Source organism: Aquarana catesbeiana, linkage group LG02 (genome assembly GCF_042186555.1).
Source record: "Aquarana catesbeiana isolate 2022-GZ linkage group LG02, ASM4218655v1, whole genome shotgun sequence".
In the NCBI taxonomy this organism is placed as follows: domain Eukaryota; kingdom Metazoa; phylum Chordata; class Amphibia; order Anura; family Ranidae; genus Aquarana; species Aquarana catesbeiana.
The window spans coordinates 8,382,318-8,410,199 of NC_133325.1; the positions used below are offsets into that span (position 1 = coordinate 8,382,318).

General features: G+C 44.7%; 1 pseudogene; it reads left to right on the plus strand.

Annotated features, from left to right (window-relative positions):
- The window catches only part of LOC141126578 (uncharacterized), a 1,610,887-nt pseudogene extending 1,603,768 nt beyond the window's left edge, over window positions 1-7,119 (plus strand).
- Window positions 7,120-27,882: the final 20,763 nt, after the last annotated feature.

Consider the following 27,882-nt stretch of genomic DNA (forward strand, 5'->3'; position numbering starts at 1 on the left):
GAGAAGTGTGTCCTGGGTTCTGTAATGATCACCATACACTATACAATCTGATGGTACATCTAAAGCACATTGTACAATCAGATTGCATAGTGTATGGCCAGCTTTATATAAGTACATAGGAGGGAGTGGATGGAGTCACTCAGCTGTCAAGCCGTATTCACATTTCTGCATAGCAGGAACTCACATTACCACATGTGGGGTTTTTGGGGCGTTTTGGAGCATTTTTGCTAATCATGCATAGAGCAGCCCGTTTGTTTGAAAATGTGCAACAATTGCCCCAAAAAGCTCCAGAAATGCAGAGTGTGGTGAGTTTTTACATCACTATCTCTGAATGGCTGAGCACCAATCAGACTCTACTGTGTTCCAGGTATGAGACAGGAAGTCTTGGCTTGAACCCGGAACACAGTGCTGTATACTGTATGTAGACTCAGCCATATACAGCTTATACTGCACATCCAGCAGCCTCACATGTTGGTGAGGGACATAGTGCGATTGGACCAGCTTGGCCCAAACTATGTAAAGTGTATGAAAAGCTGGAGCTCGGCTTTAATGGTTAGAAAGCATTCCAGTCATTGTCATAGATTAGGGCTGACCTTGCAGAGTGGGGTACACTGACCTCATTTATCTATCAGCCGGTGCTCTGTGACCTCCACCGGACGGCCCAGATCTGTTATCTAAAGCTTTGATTTTTTCACCCAACTTCTCGGTCACTAGCTTTGATGGATTGGCTGCCAAATTTCTGAGAGACAGAGGCATTGAAAATTTGGTTATCACAACCATGCTTAAAGCGGACCTCCACCCAAAAGGGGAAATTACACTTGTATGCATCCTCCCCCCTCCACTGACACATTTGGCACTTTTTTTGAGAGAGGGGGCGGGGTACCTGGTTTTGACGGGTACCCACTCACTTTCGGCTCAGATCATCACAGTCTGAGCTGGAAGTTCATCCCCTCTCTCTTCCCCCGCAGTCTTCTGGGACACATTACAGGTCCCAGAAGACTACAGGACCATTCACAAGGTGCAGAGCGGCTCCCGCATGCTCAGTAGAAAATTAACTGTGAAGGCCGAAAGGCATCACTTCCTGTTACCTAGCTACTAATACACTCATTTGTACTTTCATTCAATGTACCTCACATGTTCCTCAGATGTTCACTGATTCAGATCGATCCAAAACATTTAAAATGAAAAGATTTATGAATTGCTCTACAAGCAAAGTGATTTACATGTTGGATTGTCCATGTAAAAAATTCTATATAGGGAAAACAAAGCGACAATTAAAAATCCGTATCTGTGAACATCTGAAGGACATCAATGGACCTCCCAGAAAAGATGAGAAAGAAAAAGAGAATCTCTTAGCACAACATATTAGGAAAATTCATGTGGGGAAAAAAAACAGATGGCCTGAAAGTGAAGGGGATCTTTTCCCTAAATGTATCCCATAGGAGAGGAGACTTCAATAAGGTTTTACTATGTAAAGAGAAATACTGGATCTATAATCTCACTACTTTAATACCAAAAAGCCTAAAAACCGGTAAGTACAGTAAGACCGAGAAACCCTGGCGAGCAGCGGGAGGGGGGACGACCTCTTTGGCTGCTTCTAAAGGCGATCCAGTGGCTAATCAGCTGCTCAGATCACTTTTTGTGAGAAACAGAATTGCTGGCTTCAGCCATAACCCCTGCAAACCACTTCAAAACCGCAACGTGTATATATACATATTGTGTTTGGCAAGTGGAGACAATTATTAATGAGCGTTACAGCCAGGTCAGGTGACAATGCATTCTTGCATGATGTCTGAATAAAGATGAAATCAGCTGACAGGTCACACATTTTCCATATCATCACTTCCTTACCAATCAAAATGAAGATTTCATAACTCCAATCCTTCTGACATGGGAAGAGATTTGGGTTACAAAATTTTCCCCAGTTAAATTTTTACCTGTTAGAGGTGCAATCATGCCAGGGGAACTCTTTTGTTTGACAATCCCTTACCTACCACAAAATCAAAATACTAACAACATCTTACAAAGCCCTCCACAACTCTTCCCCCAGCTACATCACCAACCTTGTCCCAAAATACCAACCAGACCGTTCTCTTCATTCCTCATATGACCTCCTACTCTCTAGCTCCCACATCACCTCCAGGACTTCTTCAGAGCCTCTCCCATCCTCTGGAACTCTCTACCTCAATCTGTCTGACTATCTTCTACTCTGTCTTTAGGTAATCCCTGAAAACCCTTATCTTTAACAACTTCACCTTCTTCACTTCCCATAAACTATGGGATAAATATCTGAAGATCGATTAATCCTGATGTACTGAGGGGCAATCTCAATTCCTGAGGCCCGAAAATACCAGGACAGTAAAAATATCCCCCAAATGACCCTTTTTTGGACATTCCAAGGTATTTAGTAAGAGGCATGGTGGGTATTATAATTATAATTATAGTTATAATTTTTTTGTTACAATATTTTGGATTTTTTTATTGTACATCCTGTCCCCAGTACAGTACAGCATCCTCATATAACTGGTGTGGAGGTGAGCAGGGACACTGACTGGTGACAATATGTAAAAAATATGTAAAAAAAAAAAGCCAAAAAGTATTTTTAATAATTTTTTTTAAACATTTTTTTTTTACATACAGACTGTGACCAAAGCAATATAGTGTTACCACTACTGGTGTTATAGGCATGACAGTGGTGTAGTGGGTAGCACTCTCGCCGAGCAGTAAAAAATGGTCACTGGTTTGAATCCCAACCACGACACTACCTGCCTGGAGTTTGCATGTTCTCCCTGTACCTGCGTGGGTTTCCTCTGGGTACTCCGGTTTCCTCCCACACTCCATAGACATGCTGGTAGGTTAATTGGCTTCTGTGCAAAATTGGCCCTAGTATATGAATGTGAGTTGGGGACCTTGGATTGTGGGCTCCTTGAGGGTAGGGACCGATGTGAGTGTGCGATGTGTGGAGCACTGTGTAAATTGACGGCGGTATATGGGTACCTTAAATAATAATATAATAGATGAGCATCTTAATGAGACACAATATACAGGGATAGGGACAATTGTAGACATGCACTCATATTTACTTGGGTTGAACTGGATGGACTGGTGTCTTTATTCAACCTACTAACTGTGTAACTGTGTACTATACTAACACCGTACTACTCTGGGGAGGTAATCATGATTTCTTTATTTTTACACACTATGATTGTTTATAGCAGTGAATTTCATTGCTATAAGCAAGCATTTTTACTGAATGAAATAGATTCATTCAGTGTATATTGTTGTGATTGGCCCTGTCTGTACCATGTGATCACTGTGACCAACCACACAATAACTGTCATGAATAAAAGCCATTCATTGTTCACAATTGTCATGTTATCTACTGTGATTGGTCACAGCGATCACATGGTACCGGCAGTGGGCCGCTACACTGATCAGTCATCCACTGGACATAGCGGGTGACAGACTGCTCCAGAGATTGGTCCTGCAGAACCGCACAAGATCTGTTCTCCCAGAACAATATGGCTCCTTTCTGGCCGTCATATTACAATAGGCTGAGCGGGAAGAAGTTAATAATAAATGTTAAAAAATGAAGTAATTTTAATGAAACCTTTTTTAAAGAATTCTGACTTTTATTTTTCTCTGTACAGGTGGACTGAGGAACCAAGTTTTTGGTCATGCTGGTCTTCATCAATAAAACAAAGTCACATGGGAAACGATCCATATGGGTGTTATAAGTGACTGAAAGTTTTTATTGCAGTTCACTGGAGGATTCACAAAGGACTCAAGACATATCCATGTTCTAAATATCATAAATGTATTGGATCCTCTTCAGCATTGATCCAGCCTCAGAGGACAACAGGAGAAAAGTCATTTCAGTGTTCTGCAAGTGACAATGGCTTTATAGTAAAGTACAAGTCACATATACATAAGAGGAGTCATTTCAGAAGATATTTCTTGTTTGGAACGTGACAAAGGTTTTACAATGGAGGCAAAATGTATCACACACCAGAAGGTTCACAATGATAAGAAACCATTTCAGTGTTCTGAATGTGATAAAACTTTTACAACAAAGTCAAAACTTATCATACACCAGAGGGTTCACACTGGAGAGAAACCATATCAGTGTTCTGAATGTGGCAAAGCTTTTACACAGAAATCACATCTTATCATACACCAGAGTGTTCACACTGGAGAGAAGTCATATCAGTGTTCTGAATGTGGCAAAGCTTTTACACAGAAGTCAGATGTTATCAAACACCAGAGGGTTCACACTGGAGAGAAACCATATCAGTGTCCTGAATGTGGCAAAGCTTTTACAACCAAGGCAGAGCTTACCATACACCATGTAGTTCACACTGGACATAAGCCGTATCAGTGTTATGAATGTGGCAAAGCTTTTAAACAGAAATCAAATCTTATCAGACACCAGAGGGTTCACACTGGAGAGAAACCATATCAGTGTTCTGAATGTGGCAAAGCTTTTACAACCAAGGCAGAGCTTACCATACACCATAGAGTTCACACTGGAGAAAAGCTGCATCAGTGTTCTGAATGTGACAAAACTTTTACAACAAAGTCAAAACTTATCATACACCAGAGGGTTCACACTGGAGAGAAACCATATCAGTGTTCTGAATGTGGCAAAGCTTTTACACAGAAATCACATCTTATCAAACACCAGAGAGTTCACACTGGAGAGAAGTCATATCAGTGTTCTGAATGTGGCAAAGCTTTTACACATAAATCAAATCTTATCAGACACCAGAGAGTTCACACTGGAGAGAAGCCATTTTAATGATCTGAATGTGACAAAGATTTTACAGTTAATTCTGGGATAATCTGTCACCAGAGGATTCACAAGCTTCAACAAAGAAGTTTGTAGAGTGGAAACTCTGGAAGAAGGGGGATATTAAAAGAAGTTGTGGGTGTCCCATTAGTTTCATAGCCCCAATGTTATCCCATAAGCTAGGGAAGAAGTGAAAAGATAAAATGCTACTTCAGAAAAACAAAATCTGGGAGTAAACTGGAATGTAATGATCGGATGCACTGACTTTTTTTCCTCATGATTCATATATTTTTCTTTTTTTATGGAGCTTTGACGAAACATGTAATGCATTTTCATCATTCACTAACTGGGCAGTGTTACCAAGTGTTTTCTTCATTGCCAGATCCTGAGCTAATACATGATCATCACTGCCGCACTACCAGAGACTAGGATGGGGTCAAGTGGCATCTTTTAATGAGGGTTCAGAGGCTTTACAAGAGTCCATTCCAGGTTCTTCTGACTGTTAATACACCATAAGCCAAGTGTTAGAGCTCCAGCTCAGCACACCTTCTCCAAACCTCCCCTCCCATGATAAATGCCTCCTTTCCATATTTTATCTCCTCTAACGGATGACATCTTTGCAGGCAGGTCTGTGACTGGGACACCAGCCAGGGAGAGGGCTCGGGTTGGTGAGAATGTGATCTCCTAAGCTGCCGCAGGCCTTCCCACACTGGGATGCTGCTGTTTATGGGATGCATTTAACAGTTCCACTTAAGTTCAGCTGGCTACTTGTATTCCATCTGGTTCTGATGAAAGTCTCAGGGATCTCATCAGGTGTAGAATGGATGTTCTTGTTATCTTCTTTCTCTGTTTAGCTATTACTCCTCTCCATAGACTATTCACACAGAACACCTACAAGAGATCGGGGCTGAGTGTGTGGTCATATTCCTACCACTTCTGGGGACTGAAATTCCTCCAGCTGGGGTTCACTTTAACCTTTTCGCTGCCAGAGCCCTTTTTGTGTTTTTTGCACACATGTTTAAAAAAAACATTTAGCCTTGAAGAAGATGTAAATACCCCAAATATTATATATTTTCTGAAAGCAGATACCCTAAAGAATAAAATAGTGGTAGTTTCAATTTTTTATGTCACACGACATTACCTCAATGGTCTAGGAAACATAGCATTTCAGTAAAAAATACACTAAAGTGGATTTTAGGGCAACAAAACGCAATAAATTACCCACATTTTTAGTAAAATATAAAAGACGAGGTTACGCCGAGTAAATAGATACCCAACTTGCCAAACCTTAAATTATGTGTGCCGTGAAATGGCGACAAACTTCAGTAACCTATATTTTCTATAGGCAACACTTAAAAAAAAACCCCTATAGGTATTAGTTTAGTGTTACAGAGGAGGTCTGGTTCTAGAATGATTGCTCTCACTCCGGCGTGCGCGGTTATATGTAACGTGTATCACAATCAACGTTTTCACTCGTAGGCACCCCTGAGGCATTTGTTTACATTTGTATGTGGATATATGTGGAGGAGGGGGCCTCAAGTTTTTTGTTTTTGGGGGGAGGGGGGTATTTTTATGTGCTTGGGTGTAACTTCTTAATTTTTTGCAAAAAAAAAATAGTTTTCTTTAACTTTTTTTCTTTCATCACATAGGGGAGAAAAAGTCCTGTATGTGATATTTTTAGGTTACAGGTTCTCTTTAATAAGACTTGCAGGGTCTAAAAGACCCCCAATGTCTCCTCTGAATGTTTTGTGATGCAGATCACACTGCAAAAAAAAAAACACCGAGAGGCTGACCTGGAAGTGACGTCATAGACCTTGCTTTCTGGGCCACAGCAAGAAGGGGAGGAGAGTGGACGTGTGTCCGTTGTTCTCCCCCCCAGCCCCCGCACTCGCCATGTTGGTCCTGGGAATGCAAAGGAAGAGATCTGGACAGCCGCACTCCAATATAATCACCTTTATTTAATAAAAAGACAGTCCATACAGCAATTGGAGGTAGAATATAAATATGGCGGGGAAGCAGCAGTTCTGTGGTGTGTGTGACCAATCGGGCGTCAGTTTTTAGCTGACCTGTCACTTTCACACACAATCCCAGTGGCTGCAGCAACAGGATTGTGTGTTAGCCCCCCTGCTGTCAGGTCTGTACGATGTGCGGACCTGGCAGTGAAATGGGTCATGACTCTGAATGGACAGATCTCTTTTTGGTGTAAAGTTTGCAAAGAACATTTCTTATCCCTGGAAATGTTATGATGTTGGCACTAAAGTGTAACAATTTTGTTTTGTTTGGTTGGGTTGTTTTGTGGGAATGCTTTGTGTGTTGTGAGTTCTTCTTTTGTTGTAAATTGGAAAATGAAATAAACAATTTTTAATTGAAAAAAAAGTGTAACTATGGTCTGATCAATAATTACATAAATGGTGCAATCTGTCATTAGCATAGAAGAATTTGTTTTTCTGAGTCTCCTCTTGTAACATTTTTATTACCTGTTGATCCTCCCAGTAGATCTGTTTTCTTCTACTTTCTTTCTATAGAAGGCCAAGCTATTTGGCAAAATGGCAGTTGGATGGGGTTGGGAAACACCATATAACACTGCCGGTGGTGCTTACAACTGTCAGTTTTCATTCATATGGTGGTTCAAACCTTAAAAAAACCTGTTGCTGTAACTGCTTTAGAAGTGTTATCTGAAGTTGGACTTTACTTGTTGTGTGTCTTACTTATAATCTATCTAAGACTTCCCTGTACAGGGGGATAACACTGCTGTGTAATGTTACTGCAGAATGATGAGGGTTGTCATCCTGTTACAGATGGTGGAAAATAACAGATCTACAGACAGGATAAGGGAAAGCCTCAATTTCTCCCAATACTCCCCCGGCCTTCCAGTGAGAAGAAACATTTTCTCTGGAGTGGATATGTTTTATGCAGTGAGCCCTTCATAGACGGGATGGGGAATCTAAGTCATCTAAGATAAGTAAGATGAACCCGTGTACTGGAGTCATGGATCAGATAACCAATGAGACCATTGATGTTATAGCAGAACTGACAGCAGAAGTGTCTCCATCACCTAAGGTGGTGTCACAGAACTGCATGGCTGCTGACTATCTCTCGGAAGCTCAAGGTGGAGTCTACAAACTGGTGTCACATAGAGAGTGTTGTACATTTATTTCATATCATGAGTAGGGATGAGCCCGATGTTCGAGTCAAGCGTAAGTTAAACTCGAACATCGGGCGTTCGCCTGTTCATCGAACAGCGAACATTATGCGGTGTTTGTGGCAAATTCAAAAGACGCAGAACGCTGTTAAAGTCTATGGGACACTAAAATGAGCACTTTTGATTTTTCATATTAAATGTTTATATGCAAGTTATTGTCATAAAAAGTGTTTGGGGACCCGGGTCCTGCCCCAGGGGACATGGATCAATGCAAAAAAAAAAGTTTTTAAAATGGCCGTTTTTTCGGGAGCAGTGATTTTTATAATGCTTAAAGTGAAACAATAAAAATGAAATATTCCTTTAAATATCATGCCTGGGGGGGCCCCTTAGTCTGCCTGTATAGTAGCGCATCTTTCCCGTGTTTAGAACAATACCACAGCAAAATGACATTTCTAAAGGATAAAAAGTAATTTAAAACTGATTGCGGCTGTAATGACTTGTCTGATCCCGGCAATATAGATAAAAATCATTGAAAAAAATGGCATGGGTTCTCCCCTCCCCCCCAGTCCATTACCAGGCCCTTTTAGGTCTAGTATGAATATTAAGCGGAACCACAAACCAAAAAAAAAATGCTTGGGGGTCCCCCCAAAATCCATACCAGGCCCTTCAGGTCTGGTATGGATTTTAAGGGGAACCCTGTGCCAAAATGAAATTAAAATGGCGTAGGGGTCCCCCCAAAATCCATACTAGACCCTTATCTGAGAACCCATCCTGGCAGGCCGCAAGAAAAGGGGGGAGGGACAAGAGCGCCCTCCCTCCTGAACTGTACCAGGTCACATGCCCTCAACATGGGGAGGGTGCTCCATTCATAAACTGAAGCATCATAAACACTGTCCATTCAGAAAAGGTTCGCTCTCCATCCTGAAAGATCTGGGGGGAGGGGGGGACCGGAGAACGCATGGAGGGGGAGCGGATCAGGGGAGGACGGGGGGACCAGAGGAGCGCACAGAAGGGGGGACCGGAGGAGCAGACGGAGGAACACAGAGGGGAGCCAGAGAAGGATACAGGGGGCACTCAGGAACAATCGGTGTGCCGGCGGGGGAAGTTATAATCACAGATCTCCCTGTGTGCTTCTCCTTATGACATGGACATTCACTGTATTGTTCATTTAAGCACAAGAGACTCCATTTTGTTCTCACTGTTGAAACGTGTTCTGTAACCTTCACCTAACACACAGACACATCTTCTACTAGAAGCTCTCTCTGTCTCTACTCCCCCTCCCCCTCCCCTCTCATGGTTTTATTCTTGCAATTGTTCTATTTGGTAGCTTTAATAACATGAAAAAATTGAAAAAATGGAAGTGTATCATAACACGGAGTGGCACCGTGGATACACACAAAATAACCCTGTGCCGTGTCCTAACAAAATCATATTCAAGAACCAAAAAGGAGGGGCTTTTGGACTTTTTAGGCACAACTACAAAAAACTAATTATATAAAATATTATTTTATTCACTTAGAAAAATACATTTGCTATGTATTTTTCTAAGTGAATAAAATAATATTTTATATAATTAGTTTTTTGTAGTTGTGCCTAAAAAGTCCAAAAGCCCCTCCTTTTTGGTTCTTGAATAGCTTTAATAACATATTTCTATTTGTTAGTTTTTAATAACATCTCACACCACCCCTTTCTTATCTATGTATAAAATAACATGTAATAATACATTTTGGCACGGAACGGACATTTTACACACAGTGATTGCGTCCTGTGAATCTCTTCCTGCAGCTGCAGTTTTATCTTCTGTTTTTAGAGTCCCAATCAGAAATAATTCCAGAACAATATTGATATCCAAGTCATTTTCTAATGATTTTATGTTTGTAAAAAAGAATCTTTATCTTTTATAATAAAGACATTAAGTATTATTTGGTCCATATGTCCCTTACTGGTACCGTTAAAGTCCATCATATCAGTTCTATCTCCTAAAATCTCACAAGAGTTATTGATTGGCATTGTCACTCTCACAATAAAGACTGGACGATTGAAAATGCTTCCCCTCCCACTTACATTTCTACTGTGCATACAGAAATCTTTGTATCCATCTTCACTAAAGCCCCACCCCTTTACTGGTACCACCTTACAAGTATTTCACACAATTTCACTCAACTACAAGTCAGCCTGAATTCCTGGCCCCCCTCACTCCGATAGCAAACAATCTGGAATTTATTCCGGGTATGCAAAAAAAATGTGATTCCCCCCACTGAGAACAGTTCTCCACATTTGGTGTCTCATTGTCTACAATCAGGGCTGATAAAATCCAGAGAAGAATAGCAAAATATGTGTTAGCCCTGGTTCACACCGGAGCGTTTTGACATGCGATTTGCATCTCAAATCGGCGGGAATTGCTGTCAATGGCACCGTCCTAATCGGTGTGATGCCACATCTGCGGCGCCACACCGATTTTCAAAAAGTTGTTTCTGTACTACTTTTTGAGATTTCATGCTGCAATTTACATTGACATCTATGCAGAAACCTCCACAGATGTCTTTGTAATCGCGGCCGAAATCGGGACTGACATGCGGGAGTGAAATCGTTCAGCTGAACCCGCACAGCTTCATTCTCACAGCTCAGTGTGAACCGGGGCTAATGGTCAGTTTCTCCCCCAATGGACATACCTACAATTGCACAATTATCTTAATAATCATAAAGTACCGTATATACTCGAGTATAGGCCGACCCGAATATAAGCCGAGGCACCTAATTTTACCACAAAAAAATGGGAAAACGTATTGACTTGAGTATAAGCCTAGGGTGGGAAAATGTAGCAGCTACTGGGTAAACATCTGCAGTCTCACTGTGCCCATTTGCAGCCTCATTGTGCCCATTTGCAGCCTCATTGTGCCCATTTGCAGCCGTACCTTTGTTTACTAAAACAGCGGGTGTCTCCCGCTGTGTTATGCAGTCTGTTCGACGGCCGTCCATTGTAACAAAGCCCCGCCTCCTCCTCGTCCATGATAAATGGAACACTGATACAGTCCCGTCATGTCCCCGTGCGTCAGAGGAGGGCGGGGTCACCGGGTGGCCCCTACACCCCGTTATTTAAGAACCGTCAGAAGAGGAGAAGCGTCACACAGCGGGAGCCTCCCTTAATGCCAGCATGGATGCGGAGCGGCCCGAAAAGAAGATGAAGACAAGAAGATGAAGAGGAGAAGATGAAGAGAAGAGCGGGAGCCTCCCTCCATGCCATGGATACGGAGCAGCCCGAGGAGAAGAAGGGAAGAAGATGCCGCAGAGGAGATGCTGGACAAGGAAGAACCAGAAGATCCAGAAGAACCAGAAGAAAAAGAAGATGAAGGAAGATAGAAGAAAGAAGAAGCATTTAAATAAAGGAATTGTCAAAAACTGTCTCTTGTCATTTTTAACATTTTTGACAGTTTTTTAGTGAAATGGTAGGGGTACTTTTGTACCCCCTTACCATTTCACACAGGGGGGAGGGCCGGGATCTGGGGGTCCCCTTGTTAAAGGGGGCTTCCAGATTCCGATAAGCCTCCCGCCCGCAGACCCCCACAACCACCGGCCAGGGTTGTGGGGATGAGGCCCTTGCCCTCATCAACATGGGGACAAGGTGTTTTGGGGGGCTACCCCAAAGCACCCTCTCAATGTTGAGGGCATGTGACCTGGTATGGTTCAGGGGGGGCGCTCTCTTGTCCCCCCTCTTTTCCTGCGGCCTGCCAGGTTGCGTGCTCGGATAAGGGTCTGGTATGGATTTTTGGGGGGACCCCACGCCGTTTTTTTTTATTTTGGCGTGGGGTTCCCTTAATATCCATACCAGACCTGAAGGGCTTGGTATGGAATATAGGGGGACCACCCACGTCATTTTTTTTATTTTGGTTCGGGGTTCCCCTGTGGGGAATTCCCATGCCGTTTTTATCATTGAACTTCTATGTGTATTGTCGGACCGGCAATTCATTAATAGCCGCAAGTAGTTTTAAATGACTTTTTTTCCTTTGAATGTCATTTTGCTGTCAGACTGTTCTAAACACGGGAAACATGCGCCCCTTTACAGGCATACTATAAACACCCCCCAGGTACGAAATTTAAAGGGATATTACACTTTTATTGTTTCACTTTAAGCATTATTAAAATCACTGCTCCCGAAAAAACTTCAGTTTTTAAAACTTTTTTTTGCATTGATCCATGTCCCCTGGGGCAGGACCCGGGTCCCCAAACACTTTTTATGACAATAACTTGCATATAAGCCTTTAAAATTAGCACTTTTGATTATTCATGTTCGTGTCCCATAGACTTAAAAGGTATTCGCGTGTTCAAACAAATTTTTTGCCTGTTCGCATGTTCTGGTGCGAACCGAACAGGGGGGTGTTCGGCTCATCCCTATTCAACACATTGTTTTTCCAACACTGGCCCATAGTGACAACGACACCCACCGGCACAGTGTGGAACCACATGCAACTCAGCCAAGCTGCACCAGAGGCAAATCTAACTTCCTCTAACAAGTGACCCACTAGATTTACCTATCAGCGGTAGATAAAAAATCTACCAGCGCTACATAATTAAAATATAAATAATCATGTGGTAACAATGGGCTAAAGCAATACGTCCGGACCAGTCCAGTGTTCAATGTATTGTTTTACGTTTGTCCTGTCTGTCCAATTTGTCTGTAGTAATCAATTCAATGTCTGATTGTAGTCCATCAGTTTTTAAAGCAATGCACCTTCACAGTATGATCTTTTTGATACAATAACTAAATCGTTATAAAAATAAAATTTTTAAAGTTTGATCTATTCTATTTTGATCAATAGTTTGTTGCTAATAGTAACCCCCTTTTTTATCCTGATCTTAACAGGCTAATCCCCCATTTTCTATCTCAGTATGGACAATGGGAAACATCAACTCCTGGCTCATCCTTAGCCAAGTGTAAAGTCAGCCTCTGTCCCAGAATGAACCAAGGGAAACACCAGCTCATGCTCCAGTCTCAACCAAGGGAAACACCAGCTCCTTGCTCATTCTGAACCAAGAAAAACAGTAGTTCCTGGCCCAGTCTGAAATCAAGGGACACAACAGATCATGGCCCATTCTGAAATAAAGGGAAACACGAGCTCCCGGGCCTGTATGAACCAAGGGTAATATCAGCTTCTATCCCAGTATGAACCAAAGGAAAATAAAAGCTCCTGGCCCAGTCTGAATCAAAGGGAAACACCAGCTCCTGGCCCAGTCTAAATCAAGGGAAACACCAGCTCCTGGCTCAGCCTGAACAAGGGAAATCACCAACTCCTGGCCCAGTCTGAGGCCAGGGTAAAATCACTATTAGCCCCAGTATGAACTGGGAAACACCAGCTTCTGGTTCAGTCTCAACCAAGGGAAACACTAGCTCCTAGCCCAGTCTTAACCAAGGCAAACACCAATTCCTAGCTCAGTCTGAACCAAGAGAAGAACCAGCTCCTGGCCCAGTCTGAACCAAAAGTAATATCAGCATCTGCCCCAGTCTGAACCAAGGGAAACACCAGTTCCCGGTCCAGTCTGAACAAGGAAAAACACCAGCTCCTGGCCCAGTCTGAACCAAGTGAAACACCAGCTCCTGGCCCAGTCTAAATCAAGGGAAACACCAGCTCCTGGCTCAGCCTGAACAAGGGAAATCACCAACTCCTGGCCCAGTCTGAGGCCAGGGTAAAATCACTATTAGCCCCAGTATGAACCAAGGGAAACACCAGCTTCTGGTTCAGTCTCAACCAAGGGAAACACTAGCTCCTAGCCCAGTCTTAACCAAGGCAAACACCAATTCCTAGCTCAGTCTGAACCAAGAGAAGAACCAGCTCCTGGCCCAGTCTGAACCAAAATTAATATCAGCATCTGCCCCAGTCTGAACCAAGGGAAACACCAGTTCCCGGTCCAGTCTGAACAAGGAAAAACACCAGCTCCTGGCCCAGTCTGAACCAAGTGAAACACTAGCTCTTGGTCCAGTCTTAACCATTGGAAACACCAGCTCCTGGCCCAGTCTGAACAAGGAGACACATAAGCATCTGTCCCAGTCTGAATCAAGGGAAACACTAGCTCCTGGGCCAGTCTGTACCAAGAGAAACATCAACTACTGGCCCAGTCTAAACCAAGGGAAACATCAGTTCCTTGTTCATTTTGAACCAAGGGTAATATCAGCCTCTGTCCCAGTCTGAAGGAGAGGAGTGTGGAGGGTATGACAATGGGTAGCATTCTGTGGCGGCTGGTGTTTTTTTTTGGGGGGGGCAGCAAACAACCCCCTATACGGTCGGTCTGTCATCCAGCCCCACACTTACCCCATCTAGGTCTCGGGCGGGCAGCAGGCGGCGGCTTCCATTGCATCCCCTTTTCCTCTGCATCACGTCTCCTGCCGCGTGTCTCCTCCAACCTCCTCCGAAGTGTCCAATAGGATTTCAGCCAATCGAGTAATGGGTCTCAGGACCCGCTTCCTAAAAGGCCAGGCAGGAGAATCGGTGTGACAATAGTGAATATTCATTCGCTATTGTCACACAAGTGGGTCTGCTCAGGGTGCAGCGCTCTGCGCCCCAAGCCCGCCCTTTTTAAAAGCCTATTAGAGCCTCGGCTCTAATCATGTGCTTCAAAAAAACAAACAAACATTGGAATCCATGCGTCTGGCTCCCCACATGAAGATTATGTATGGGCTGCTGCTGGTAGCATGTACAGGAAAGGAGTATGGAGGGTATGACAGCAGGGTTGATAGTATTTGCAAGAGAGGAATGTGGAGCAATAAACCCTCCAGGAGCCAAAACAATGGACCCAGGAAGGAGTATTCTGATGACATTTCTGTTTCTATACTCCACCATAAACCTAAATTCTTGGAGTGCCAGGAACCAATGGGTTCTCCTGGTATTTCTGCTCTTATTCTGTCTCAGTCACATCAGAGTAACATGATTGGAGAGCAGCCTAAATGTCTTTCCTAGAAGTCACTCTGAGACCCATTAAGACTGAGTTCACATATGTGCGGCCGGGGCCGGGTTCGTGCGTAGGGTCCAGTCCATGTCTGTTCACCAGTTTAGATGCAATTCAGGAACAAATTTCTTCCTGAATTAGCACCTAAATCAGTCCCGAACACAAACAGGACCCTCTTTCAATCCGCTCCGCGGCCGCCCTGACCTGTGTGAACTGGCTCTATTGAGAGCTGGTCACACTCGCCTGTCGTGCGAATTGGATGTGAAGAAACCTGCATCAAATTCGCATATATGTAAACCCAGCCTTAAAATCCAGCAACAAAGAGGACATCAATACCGAGAAGTCGATTATAAAGTCCCAGATCATCAAAAAAGTTCCATCAATGTTTACAGAGCGTGGTGACCTTCTTTATCAGGGTGACAGATGGAGACAAAGTGTAACAATACAATTCACATACATATATATGTAGCAAGTTCTCTGGCCTTCTCCAGTCTAATGAGGACCTCCAAGGCCAAAGATAGCTGACATCCTTCAATATGCAGTGGGTTGTGGGGCATAGTGGGTGCAAGGATGGAGAAAGTCATTGGGAGCCAGACACTTCTTGGATGTAAAAGAGATTTTATTTCTTTTGACAGTCCTTTTTGTATTTTTGGGGGAAAGAGGGTTAGGGCCAGGACACCCTTAAGTAGTTATTGATTCAATTGGCAGACTTCGAGATTTCAATAGGAAGTCAGCCATGCAGGGGAAAGCCCCAGCAAGGCATCACATCTGCACATGCAAGAATGCTGTCTCCTATGGCAACAGTCTTCAACAGTTCCTAACTCAATCGTAACAGTCCTCTCAGTTTCACTACAACTGCCTCTTGAAGTTCTTCAACACTGAGCTCCTGGTCTCTCACTGGACTCTCTGATTCACTGACTCTGAATCCCTTGAGCTCAACCAAGGTTTGCGGTGGTATCCCCTCAAGCGTCACCCACGCTTCCCTGCTGGGTCATTAATTGACACTCCAGGTAATTCTCAAGCTTCATCCCTGCTAACCGGCGAGGTCCCTGGCTTGACACACAAGGCTGATCTGCAAGCATCTCCTCCGTGAGTTGGGTTCCTGACTTGATCACCGCCTGAAGTTTCCTGATTCTCCACCGTGCCCATTCGGTGAGAATATGGTTCCAGGACTTGCCTCAGTTACTCACTGTGGTCCCTGGTAAAGGTGGTTGGTCCCTTTGTGGTGACAGCTCCCCATCTACCTCCGACCATGACAGGTTCTCCGGCCGGCAGAACCATCACTTTTGGTTGGATTGCAAGCCGCAATCCCAACCCTGCTCTGCCCTCTTACTTCTGGATGGGCCCTCACACAGCCTGGCAGCCAGATGCCCCCGGGATAGGCCCAATCTCCAGCCTAGTAGCCCGGGGCATATGACACACGTCCACCCAGACAGCTGTCCAGGTGGCACAGAACAAAGAACTATATATGCAGGTTCTCCCAGCAGGCCAAGGGATTCAAGAAAACCTCTGCCCATTGACTGAGAAACCCAGTATACTTATAACCTGACCTTGGGTTGCCCTTCTCGTATCTAGTACCACCAAGCACCCGGCCACCTAGTGGTAGAAGAGAAACGTGCAACAAGGCCAAACTTAGGGAGAAATCAATGGATCTCTATCAAATCAACCAAGATAACTACTCCTGGCAAGTAAATTTGTGAGCAGCTCCCTGACTAAACCTAAGGGTGCTACATATATATGTACCCAGATGGTTAATCACAAGGAGGAGCAGCCAGTCACAGATCATTGATATGTCTATAGCAGGGACAGGAGTCCTGTACCAGGAATAGGATAACCTCCTGACTTACCTGTGTGATCTGGTCTGACATGGAAGAGATCCCATGCTGGTGGCCGTATGTTCAAGATGGAGACTGAGAAGCAGTTCAACCTTCTGGAATCAGCTCTAAATGGCTGAAAACAGGAAAAAAGGCAGGATGTAAGATTTGATACACGCTCAGACTGGTATTTCCTGTAATTGTCTCATACAGAGAATCAGTGGTGGAATTACTAACAAAAAAAGCAGAAATATTGCCTGGATCAACCTATTAGTTAAATTAATTTAGTAAATGGCCACTGTTGTGGGTAAGTGTAAAACAATCATGCAGGCATAGGCCTGCATGCAGTTCAAGTTGCCCTAAAATTCATATAAGGAAAAACTGGGAGAAAGAGTTCTCCAAAGAGGGTCAACAAGGAACACTAATGTAAACACAAACCAGCTTTATTAATTACCAAAAATAGAAAACCAAATTGAAATACAAAATGTGAAAAAGAGCAATATGGACAGACCACAAACCAATTAAAAATTGGACAACGTTGTCACAGGGGATAATTAAAAAAAAGAGGGAGAAGAGGGAGCCATGAGATCAGCTGTGTGTCCTCTCTCATCCCCTGCCAGAGAGGACGGACGGGCAAGTAGAACGTTAATGCCGCCGGTGTCTCTGTACTATTGTTCTATGACACACGATCTCCGCTCAGAGCCGTGCTGTCCTGAGAAAGCAGATGGCAACGATGGAAATCAATAGCAGGCACTGATGAGCACTGATAGAAGGCACTGATGAGCACTGATAGACGGCACTGATGAGCACTAATAGAAGGCACTGATGGGCACTGATGAGCACTGATAGAGGGCACTGATGAGCACTGATAGAAGGCACTGATGAGCACTGATGAGCACTGATGAGCACTGATAGAAGGCACTGATGAGCACTGATAGAAGGCACTGATGAGCACTGATAGAAGGCACTGATGAGCACTGATAGAAGGCACTGATGAGCACTGATAGACGGCACCGATGAGCACTGATAAAAGGCACTGATGAGCACTGATAGAAGGCACTGATGAGCACTGATAAAAGGCACTGATGAGCACTGATAGAAGGCACTGATGAGCACTGATAAAAGGCACTGATGAGCACTGATAGAAGGCACTGATGAGCACTGATAGAAGGCACTGATGGGCACTGATGAGCACTGATAGAAGGCACTGATGAGCACTGATAGAAGGCACTGATGGGCACTGATGAGCACTGATAGAAGGCACTGATGAGCACTGATAGAAGGCACTGATGAGCACTGATAGAGGGCAGTGATGGGCACTGATGAGCACTGATAGAGGGCACTGATGGGCACTGATGAGCTCTTATAGAAGGCACTGATGAGCACTGATAGATGGCACTGATGAGCACTGATAGACAGCACTGATGAGCACTGATAGACGGCACTGATGAGCACTGATAGAAGGCACTGATGAGCACTGATAGACAGCACTTATGAGCACTGATAGACGGCACTGATGAGCACAGATAAAAGGCACTGATGAGCACTGATAGAAGGCACTGATGAGCACTGATAAAAGGCACTGATGAGCACTGATAGACGGCACCGATGATCACTGATAAAAGGCACTGATGAGCACTGATAGAAGGCACTGATGAGCACTGATAGAAGGCACTGATGAGCACTGATAGAAGGCACTGATGAGCACTGATAGAAGGCACTGATGGGCACTGATGAGCACTGATAGAAGGCACTGATGAGCACTGATAGAAGGCACTGATGAGAACTGATAGAAGGCACTGATGGGCACTGATAGAAGGCACTGATGAGCACTGATAGAAGGCACTGATGGGCACTGATGAGCAATGATAGAAGGCACTGATGAGCACTGATAGACGGCACTGATGAGCACTGATAGAAGGCACTGATGGGCACTGATGAGCACTGATAGAAGGCACTGATGAGCACTGATAGAAGGCACTGATGGGCACTGATGAGCACTGATGAGCACTGATAGACGGCACTGATGAGCACTGATAGAAGGCACTGATGAGCACTGATAGAAGGCACTGATAGAAGGCACTGATGAGCACTGATAGAAGGCACTGATGAGCACTGATGGGCACTGATGAGCACTGATAGAAGGCGCTGATGAGCACTAATAGAAGGCACTGATGAGCACTGATAGAAGGCACTGATGAGCACTGATAGAAGGCACTGATGGGCACTGATGAGCACTGATAGAAGGCACTGATGAGCACTGATAGAAGGCACGGATGAGCACTGATAGAAGGCACTGATGGGCACTGATAAAAGGCACTGATGGGCACTGATAGAAGGCACTGATGGGCACTGATAAAAGGCACTGATGGGCACTGATAGGAGGCATTTATGGGTACTGATAGGAGGATTATTGATATTCTTGTCAGTTAACGGCAATCCTTTCCTAATACAGACACAGCGTGTGAGGAAAGGGCTGTGGATAACCGGCAAGTCTGTTGACATGTGATCAGCTGACATCCCATGGTAAAGGGCCGATGTGATTGCGCTGGATGTGTGTCCCAGGGGTCATGCAGGAAGCACAGTTTTGGGAGGATGTCCATGGACACCCTCCCAAAATTGGAAGCCCGGCGCTCGGATGGAAGAGGGGCCCATCATGGTTTCTTGCACCGGGGCCCTGAAGGTTCTAGTTACGCCTCTGCAGAGAATCACTAAAATCATGGAACTGATTAATACAGAGGGTGCAGTATGGAGAGCAGACACTAGATGGTGCTGGTCCAAATAGCTGAAAAGTAAAAAGCATCACGAAAAAAAAGATAAAATACAAAAAAAGGCAAAAGAAGAAAAGAAAAACAAAGCACATTCCTAGTTGGGAATCCATGCTGTCCATTCTTACCTGTTGGGGAACAACCAAAACAGAAAAATAATGGTGAAAGAATAATAAAATGAAAATATATATTTTTTAATATAATTATTTAACCACTTCAATACCCACCCATAGTAATATGACGCCCGCAGATGGGATCTCCCATCCTGGGTGGGCGTCATATGACGTCCTGGGCTTCCTGGCCGTCTAGGGGGCGTGCACGCGCCGCGTTGCTCGGGACCCGGTGCGTGTGCCCGGCGGCCGCGATGTCCGCTGGGCACACACGATTGCCCGTTAACCTAGCAGAACCGTGGATCTGTGTGTGTAAACACACAGATCCACGTCCTGTCAGGTGAGAGGAGACCGATCTGTGTTCCCGGTACAGCGGAACACTGATCGATCTCGTCCCCTTGTGAGTCCCCTCCCCCTACAGTTAGAATCACTCCCTAGGAAACCTATTTAACCCTTCCATCACCCCCTAGTGGTTAACCCCTTCCCTGCCTGTCACATTTACACAGTAATCAGTGCAATTTTATAGCACTGATCGCTGTATAAATGTGAATGGTCCCAAAAATGTGTCAAAAGTGTCCGATGTGTCCACCATAATGTCACAGTCACAAAACAATTTGCCGCCATTACTTGTAAAAAAAAATAAATAAATAAAATAATTTTAAAAATGCCATAAATCTATCCCGTATTTTGTAGACGCTATAACTTTTGCGCAAACCAATAAATATACGTTTATTGCGATTTTTTACCAAAAATATGTAGAAGAATACGTATCGGCCTAAACTGAGGAATTTTTTTTTTTTTTAAACTGTGATATTTATTATAGAAAAAAGTAAAAAATATTGTGTTTTTTTCAAAATTGTCGCTCTTCTTTTGTTTATAGCGCAAAAAATAAAAACCGCAGAGGTGATCAAATACCACAAAAAGAAAGTTCTATTTGTGGGGAAAATAAGACATCAATTTTGTTTGGGTACAACGTCGCATGACTGCGCAATTGTCATTCAAAGTGCAACAGCGCTGAAAACTAAAAATTGGTCTGGGAAGGAAGGTGGTGAAAATTCCCGGTATTAAAGTGGTTAATTACAAAATAAATAAGAAAAATGATTGGAATGTGAGCTGAGGCAGCCAGGGGAAATGGCAAAAATTGGCATTAATAAGCACTGTATGTGACCAGTACATTGCCACTAGGGAAGTGAGACTACATAACACATACAGTAACTGAGATGACTTACAGTAGATCATTGGCTGAGACTGGCTCCTTTCCATAGATCTGATTTGATGCTTACTTCCACATACCTATAGCCCCACACTTTTGAAATTCTTTGAGGTTCGTATTAGGTCAACTCAACCATTATTAATTCATCTGCCTGCCGTTCAGGCTAAGAATTTTGACCGGGGTCATTTCCAATGTACTGTTCACCTTAATCACCCAGTGGGGGAAACATGGATTTCTATACACCATTACCTGGATGATATCCTGTTGTTGGACCAGGACAGGAATCAGCTTGTGAATCATCACAAGTTAGTGGTGGTGACTCTGCAAAAGTTTGGAGGACTCATAACCTAGGAGAAGAGTCAGTTGGAGCCGGTCCAGACACTAATTTACCAGGAGGCAAAGCTGGATTTGCGGGAGAACATGGTATCTCTGCCATCAGCAAAAATTCCCTCCATCCCGGCTTATGTAGAGGAAGTAGGTTTGGCCAATCACCTTCCAGCCAGAAGTTGCCTGCAGCTGCTGGGAACCATGACTTTGATGATAAACATGGTCGAGTAGGCCAATTTGTACTCTAGCTCATTTCAGAAGGAATTACTATATCAGTGGGACTCCCAGAAGCTATCTTCAAAGATCCTGACAACCCCAGGGATTGAGACAGGGTCTTCTGTGGTGGTTGGAGACCAGACATCTCATACAATGTCACTCTCTTCACTGGCAACCTGGTTAGTAATGACCATGGAAACCAGTAAGGACAGACTAGGGTGCCACCTTCAAAGGTCATTGGGCTCAGTACCTCTTATCTTGCCCTTTCTGACCAAGGTGATGCATGAAAATATTAAGATACTGGCAGTTGTCCTGGACCAGCACAAGCACCCCTGGTATCCATGCCTGCTGCATCTGAGCATACAGCCACCTCTGCCCTTACCCATACCCATACTTATCTTCTGTCACAGGGTCCAGTTCTCCATCCAGGATCCAGAGAAGCTCTGGTTAGCGACCTGGATTTTTAGGTGCGAAGGTTCACAGATTTAGGTTCCTCTTTGAGAGTTGTAAATACTCTCATGAGAGCACAGAAGAGCATCACGAACAAAGTGGTCTACAACAAGGTCTGGCTAAAATTCCAAGAATACGCTACTTCATAGAAGTTTTCTTCAGGGAAGTCTTGAGTCTGTCATGCCCTCAGTTTTCTTCAAAGAGGTCTCAACATTGAGACATGGAGACATTTTATTCATCCTCACCTGGTTGCTGATTTTATCTACATGGAAGGTCTTGATATGGGCCTGTGCATAAGAATGCTCAAAGGGCACATCTCCACTATCTCAGCCTTTACCGTGACTCAGTGGGCCTCTGATAGACTGATTCTTCAATTCATTAAGTCCATAGTAAAACAAAAGCCTCCCAGAACCCCCATGTACAGTATCCTACATTGGACCTCACAGTAGTACTCAAGTACCTGTTTGTTTCTAAATTCCCAGGGGAGGTATTGCTATGGGACTTGACGTTAAAGATGGCTTTCCTGGTAGTGATAGCCTCAGCCAGGGGGGTTTCTGAGGTGATGACTCTAGGGTGTAAAGAACCCTGTACGTCCTATCTGGCGGACAGTTGTTCTGCTCCCAATGCTGGGCTTTCCCAAAGTGGTCTCAAGATTACAATCCAAGTCAAGAAATCATGCTGCCTACTTTTCTTCTGGAAGCTGGATGAGAAGTTAGTGCTTTGGATGTAGGGGGGATTCTGACAACTAAAATTGATGCTACCTCGGACTTCAGGTCATCGGATATTCCATCTGTGATTCCCAGAGGGGGCTAGAGCTTTGAGTAGAGCAATTTCTTCTTGGCTTGTGAAAGTGATCTCCTTGGTGTATAAGTATAGGGGGTTGGCCCTTCCAGAGGCAATAACAATGCACTCCACAAGAAGTGTTTCAATGACCTGGGTATCTACATGTAGAGTCTTGCCAGAGACAATTTTCAAGGCGGTGAGGTGGTCATCCATACACGCTTTTCTCATTATCGCATAGATCTGTCATTGTGTTCAGCTGGTAAATTTGGCAAAACTATTATCTCTTCAGCCAGAGGCCACAATTAAACTTATTTGTTTTCTGAATCATCCCACTCTGGTTATCTAGCTAATTCCCAGTGGTAGGCTGACATGTAGCCATAAGAAAAAAATGTAATATCAAATACTTACTGCAATTTTCTTTTCCAGACAAGCTCCATGTCACCACAAACTCCCACCCAGGTGCAGAAATCTAGCTACGTAACACCGGCCTGGGGGAGGAAGTCAAATTTATGAGTTAGGTGCTGAAAGGTAGGGGTATGGGCTGGGCATACTCAGTGATAGGTTTATATGGAGCTCGTCCAGAAAGGAAAATTTCAGTAAGTTTTAGATATTCCATTTTTGTTTTTCAGGTATCAATAATGCCGAAGCATCGTATCCCAACACAAATATTTTTGCACAGGAGAGGCTTGGTCATGCTCAAAAATTGTATATTTTCTTGCAGCTGTCACACATCTGTGGAGAAATTGGGCCTTGGGTGTTGGTAATGCCCAAACACTGTAACCCAAAACAGTTCTTCCTCCAGAGCGCAGGATGGACCCTTGTAAAAAAAATTGCAGCCTTTGCAACAGTTCCATAGCTGCAGAAAAATGTGTGATGTCACATTTAATTTGCTGTTGCAAATAACAGCACCTTTGACCCAATTTTAAGGTAATAGTAGCAGGCCTACAGCAGTGCCAGGTAGACTGGAGAGCTATGAGTAAGGCTTTGTAAGCCAAAACACATTAGCTTTCTGCTGCATACTGGACCATTTGACTCTGCGGATTTAGAAAGGACTCCAGCTTTGACTTTTTCGAGTACCAAGTGGATGGGGCTGATAGGACCCCAGCTGGGAGAGACGTGATGAGTAGGGATGAGCTTTGTGTTCGAGTCGAACCCATGTTCGACTCGAATATCGCCTGTTCGACTGTTCGCCGAATTACGAACGATATGGGCTTTGGCCAATTATGGCTCAGGGGCTTTAGTACATGCCCCGCACTATATAAGGCCGCCTGCACAGCGGCCCTGTGTAGTGTGTTCTGGCATTCAGATAGAGAGATAAAGAGAGAGAGAGAGACAGACAGTGTCATTTGATTTAAGTTAGATAGAGTAGGCAGGTCGAGCCAGTTAGCTGCATTTACAGTGTATTGTGTATATATATGCATCCCAGGTGTTGTATATATATATATATATATATATATATATATATATATATATATATATATATATATATATATATATATATATATATATATATATATATACACACACTGTATTCAGTTTAGCTAGAACCTGTTCTTCTCTTCCTAAAATACTGACAGGCAGGCAGGTGTTTTTACAGTATTTTCAGCTACTGTACTGTGTACCCTGCACAGTCTCACCTACAGTATAGCAACCTGCAGCCAGGTGTTTGTGTAGGCTCATTGAAGTTTTTCCAGTTACTGTACTGTGTACCCCGCAGAGTCTGACCTACAGTAAAGCAACCTGCAGCCAGGTGCTTGTGTAGGCTCATTGAAGTATTTCCAGTTATTGTACTGTGTACCCCGCACAGTCTCACCTACAGTGTAGCAACCTGCAGCCAAGTGCTTGTATAGGCTCATTGAAATATTTCCAGCTACTGTACTGTGTACCCTGCACAGTCTGACCTACAGTATAGCAACCTGCAGCCAAGTGCTTGTGTAGGCTCATTGAAATATTTCCAGCTACTGTACTGTGTACCCTGCACAGTCTGGCCTACAGTATAACAACCTGCAGCCAGGTGCTTGTGTAGGCTCATTGAAGTATTTCCAGCTACTGTACTGTGTACCCTGCAAGTCTCACCTACAGTATAGCAACCTGCAGCCAGGTGCTTGTGTAGGCTCATTGAAGTATTTCCAGTTATTGTACTGTGTACCCCGCACAGTCTCACCTACAGTGTAGCAACCTGCAGCCAAGTGCTTGTATAGGCTCATTAAAATATTTCCAGCTACTGTACTGTGTACCCTGCACAGTCTGACCTACAGTATAGCAACCTGCAGCCAAGTGCTTGTGTAGGCTCATTGAAATATTTCCAGCTACTGTACTGTGTACCCTGCACAGTCTGACCTACAGTATAACAACCTGCAGCCAGGTGCTTGTGTAGGCTCATTGAAGTATTTCCAGCTACTGTACTGTGTACCCTGCAAGTCTCACCTACAGTATAGCAACCTGCAGCCAGGTGCTTGTGTAGGCTCATTGAAGTATTTCCAGCTACTGTACTGTGTACCCCGCACAGTATGACCTACAGTATAACAACCTGCAGCCAGGTGCTTGTGTAGGCTCATTGAAGTATTTCCAGCTACTGTACTGTGTACCCTGCACAGTCTCACCTACCGTATAACAACCTGCAGCCAAGTACTTGTATAGGCTCATTGAAATATTTCCAGCTACTGTACTGTGTACCCTGCACAGTCTGACCTACAGTATAGCAACCTGCAGCCAAGTGCTTGTGTAGGCTCATTGAAATATTTCCAGCTACTGTACTGTGTACCCTGCACAGTCTGACCTACAGTATAACAACCTGCAGCCAGGTGCTTGTGTAGGCTCATTGAAGTATTTCCAGCTACTGTACTGTGTACCCTGCACAGTCTCACCTACAGTATAGCAACCTGCAGCCAGGTGTTTGTGTAGGCTCATTGAAGTATTTCCAGCTACTGTACTGTGTACCCCGCACAGTATGACCTACAGTATAGCAACCTGCAGCCAGGTGCTTGTGTAGGCTCATTGTAGTATTTCCAGTTACTGTACTGTGTACCCTGCACAGCCTCACCTACAGTATAGCAACCTGCAGCCAGGTGCTTGTGTAGGCTCAATTAAGTATTTCCAGCTACTGTACTGGGTACCCTGCACAGTCTCACCTACAGTATAGCAACCTGCAGCCAGGTGCTTGTGTAGGCTCATTGAAGTATTTCCAGCTACTTTACTGTGTACCCTGCACAGTCTGACCTACAGTATAGCAACCTGCAGCCAGGTGCTTGTGTAGGCTCATTAAAGTATTTCCAGCTACTGTACTGTGTACCCTGCACAGTCTCAACTACAGTATAGCTACCTGCAGCCAGGTGCTTGTGTAGGCTCATTGAAGTATTTCCAGTTACTGTACTGTGTACCCTGCACAGTCTGACCTACAGTATAGCAACCTGCAGCCAGGTGCTTGTGTAGGCTTAATGAAGTATTTCCAGCTACTGTACTGTTTACCCTGCACAGTCTGACCTACAGTAGCGCAACATGCAGCCAGATGCTTGTGTAGGCTCATTGAAGTATTTCCAGTTACTGTATTGTGTACCCTGCACAGTCTGACCTACAGTATAGCAACCTGCAGCCAGGTGCTTGTGTAGGCTCACAAGTGTATATATATATATATATATATATATATATATATATATATATATATATATATGCCAGCTTAGTGCAGCTACATCTCACTGAAGGCCAAAAGTATGTCTGGAAGGCCAACAAGGAGAGGCAGACAGTCACAAGCCAATAAAAGAGGGCAAGCAGGCTCTGTGTCTAGAGGCAACAGTGCTGGTCGTGGACATGGTGCATCCTCATCAGTACATGGCTGTGGGACATGCTTGGCCTTTTTTTCGGCAGCTGGCTGTGTTGAGCCGCAACATGCGGAAGACTTGGTCGAGTGGATGACCAAGCCGTCCTCATCCTCCTCATCCTCTCTCACCCATGCCCAGGGTACTTTGTCTGGCAAAGCAGCTGCCAACACGGCCTCTTCCCTCGGCTCAATGGCATCAGTGACTCCTTCCCTAGCCCCACCATGTCCTCCTGAGGAGTCCCTCTAACTGTTTGACCACAGTGTTGGGTACATGCTCTAGGAGGATGCCCAGCGTTTGGAAGGCTCTGACGATGATACTGAGCTAGATGAAGGCAGTAACATGAGCACGGACAGAGGGGGTGCCCAAGAAGGACAGCAATTTGGCAGTCATGCTCCCCCTGCTGCAACATACTGCCAGGTTTGCTCCAGTGATGAGGAGGGAGGGGATGATGAGGTCACTGACTCAACGTGCTGCCTGATAGGAGAGAGGAGGAGGAGGTACATCACCAACGAGGCAGGATGCCCTCCAGGGGCCAGCCTAAGGGCAGCACACTGACTGCATCACACCGCAAAGCTCTGCATGTTCAGGGCGCTGCTGTCTCTACACGTTATTCCAAAAGTTCTTTGGTGTGGGTCTTTTTTGAGACGAGTGCATCAGATCGCACCGCTACTATTTGCCACATATGTCTCAAGCGTATCTCGCGTGGCCAAAACATCTCCCGCTTGGGCACCACATGCTTGACCAGACATGTTGACCTGCCATGCAGTTCGTTGGCAAGCGTACCTAAAAGATCCACACCAAAGAACAAAGAGGACCTCTCCTTGCTCCTCATCAGCTGAGATCTCCAACCCCACTATACCTTCAGTCCTCTCTGAGACCTGCACTGAGAGGAATGAAGGTATAGAATTAGGTGTGTCACAGCCAAGCACTTTAGGGCAACCTGCTATCGGTACATCGATGTCAGATTGTACCAGGCAAATTTCCCTGCCCCAGCTGCTGCACCGCAGAAAGAAGTTCGCTCCCAGCCATCCTCATGCCCAGCTGTTGAATGGAAGGCGATTCCGGCTCTCTACCAGCCTGTGGAAGGCAATGTCCATGCCTCGTTGGACAGGGCGGTCAGCGGTAAGGTGCATATTACCGCTGACTCATGGTCCAGCAGGCATGGACAGGGACGTTACCTAAGTTTCACCGTGCATTGGCTGACTCAGGACAAGGTGCAGTAGTGTTGGAGATTGTTCCACCACCACGCCTCCAAAATGCCACTACTAATTATTGTGACACACCTCTGGACTCCACCCCCTCCTCTTCTTCTTCCTCCATGGCCTCTTCCTGTGCTTTGTCCTCGGAACCAGCGCTGATCCGTAGGCTTTCAAGGGGCTACGCAAGTACGCAGGCCAAAAGATGCCATGAGGTGCTTGAGCTGGTGTGCTTGGGGGACAGGAGCCACACTGGGGCAGAGGTTCTGTCAGCTCTGCAGGGCCGGGTTCAGAGGTGGTTGAGAACACGCCAACTT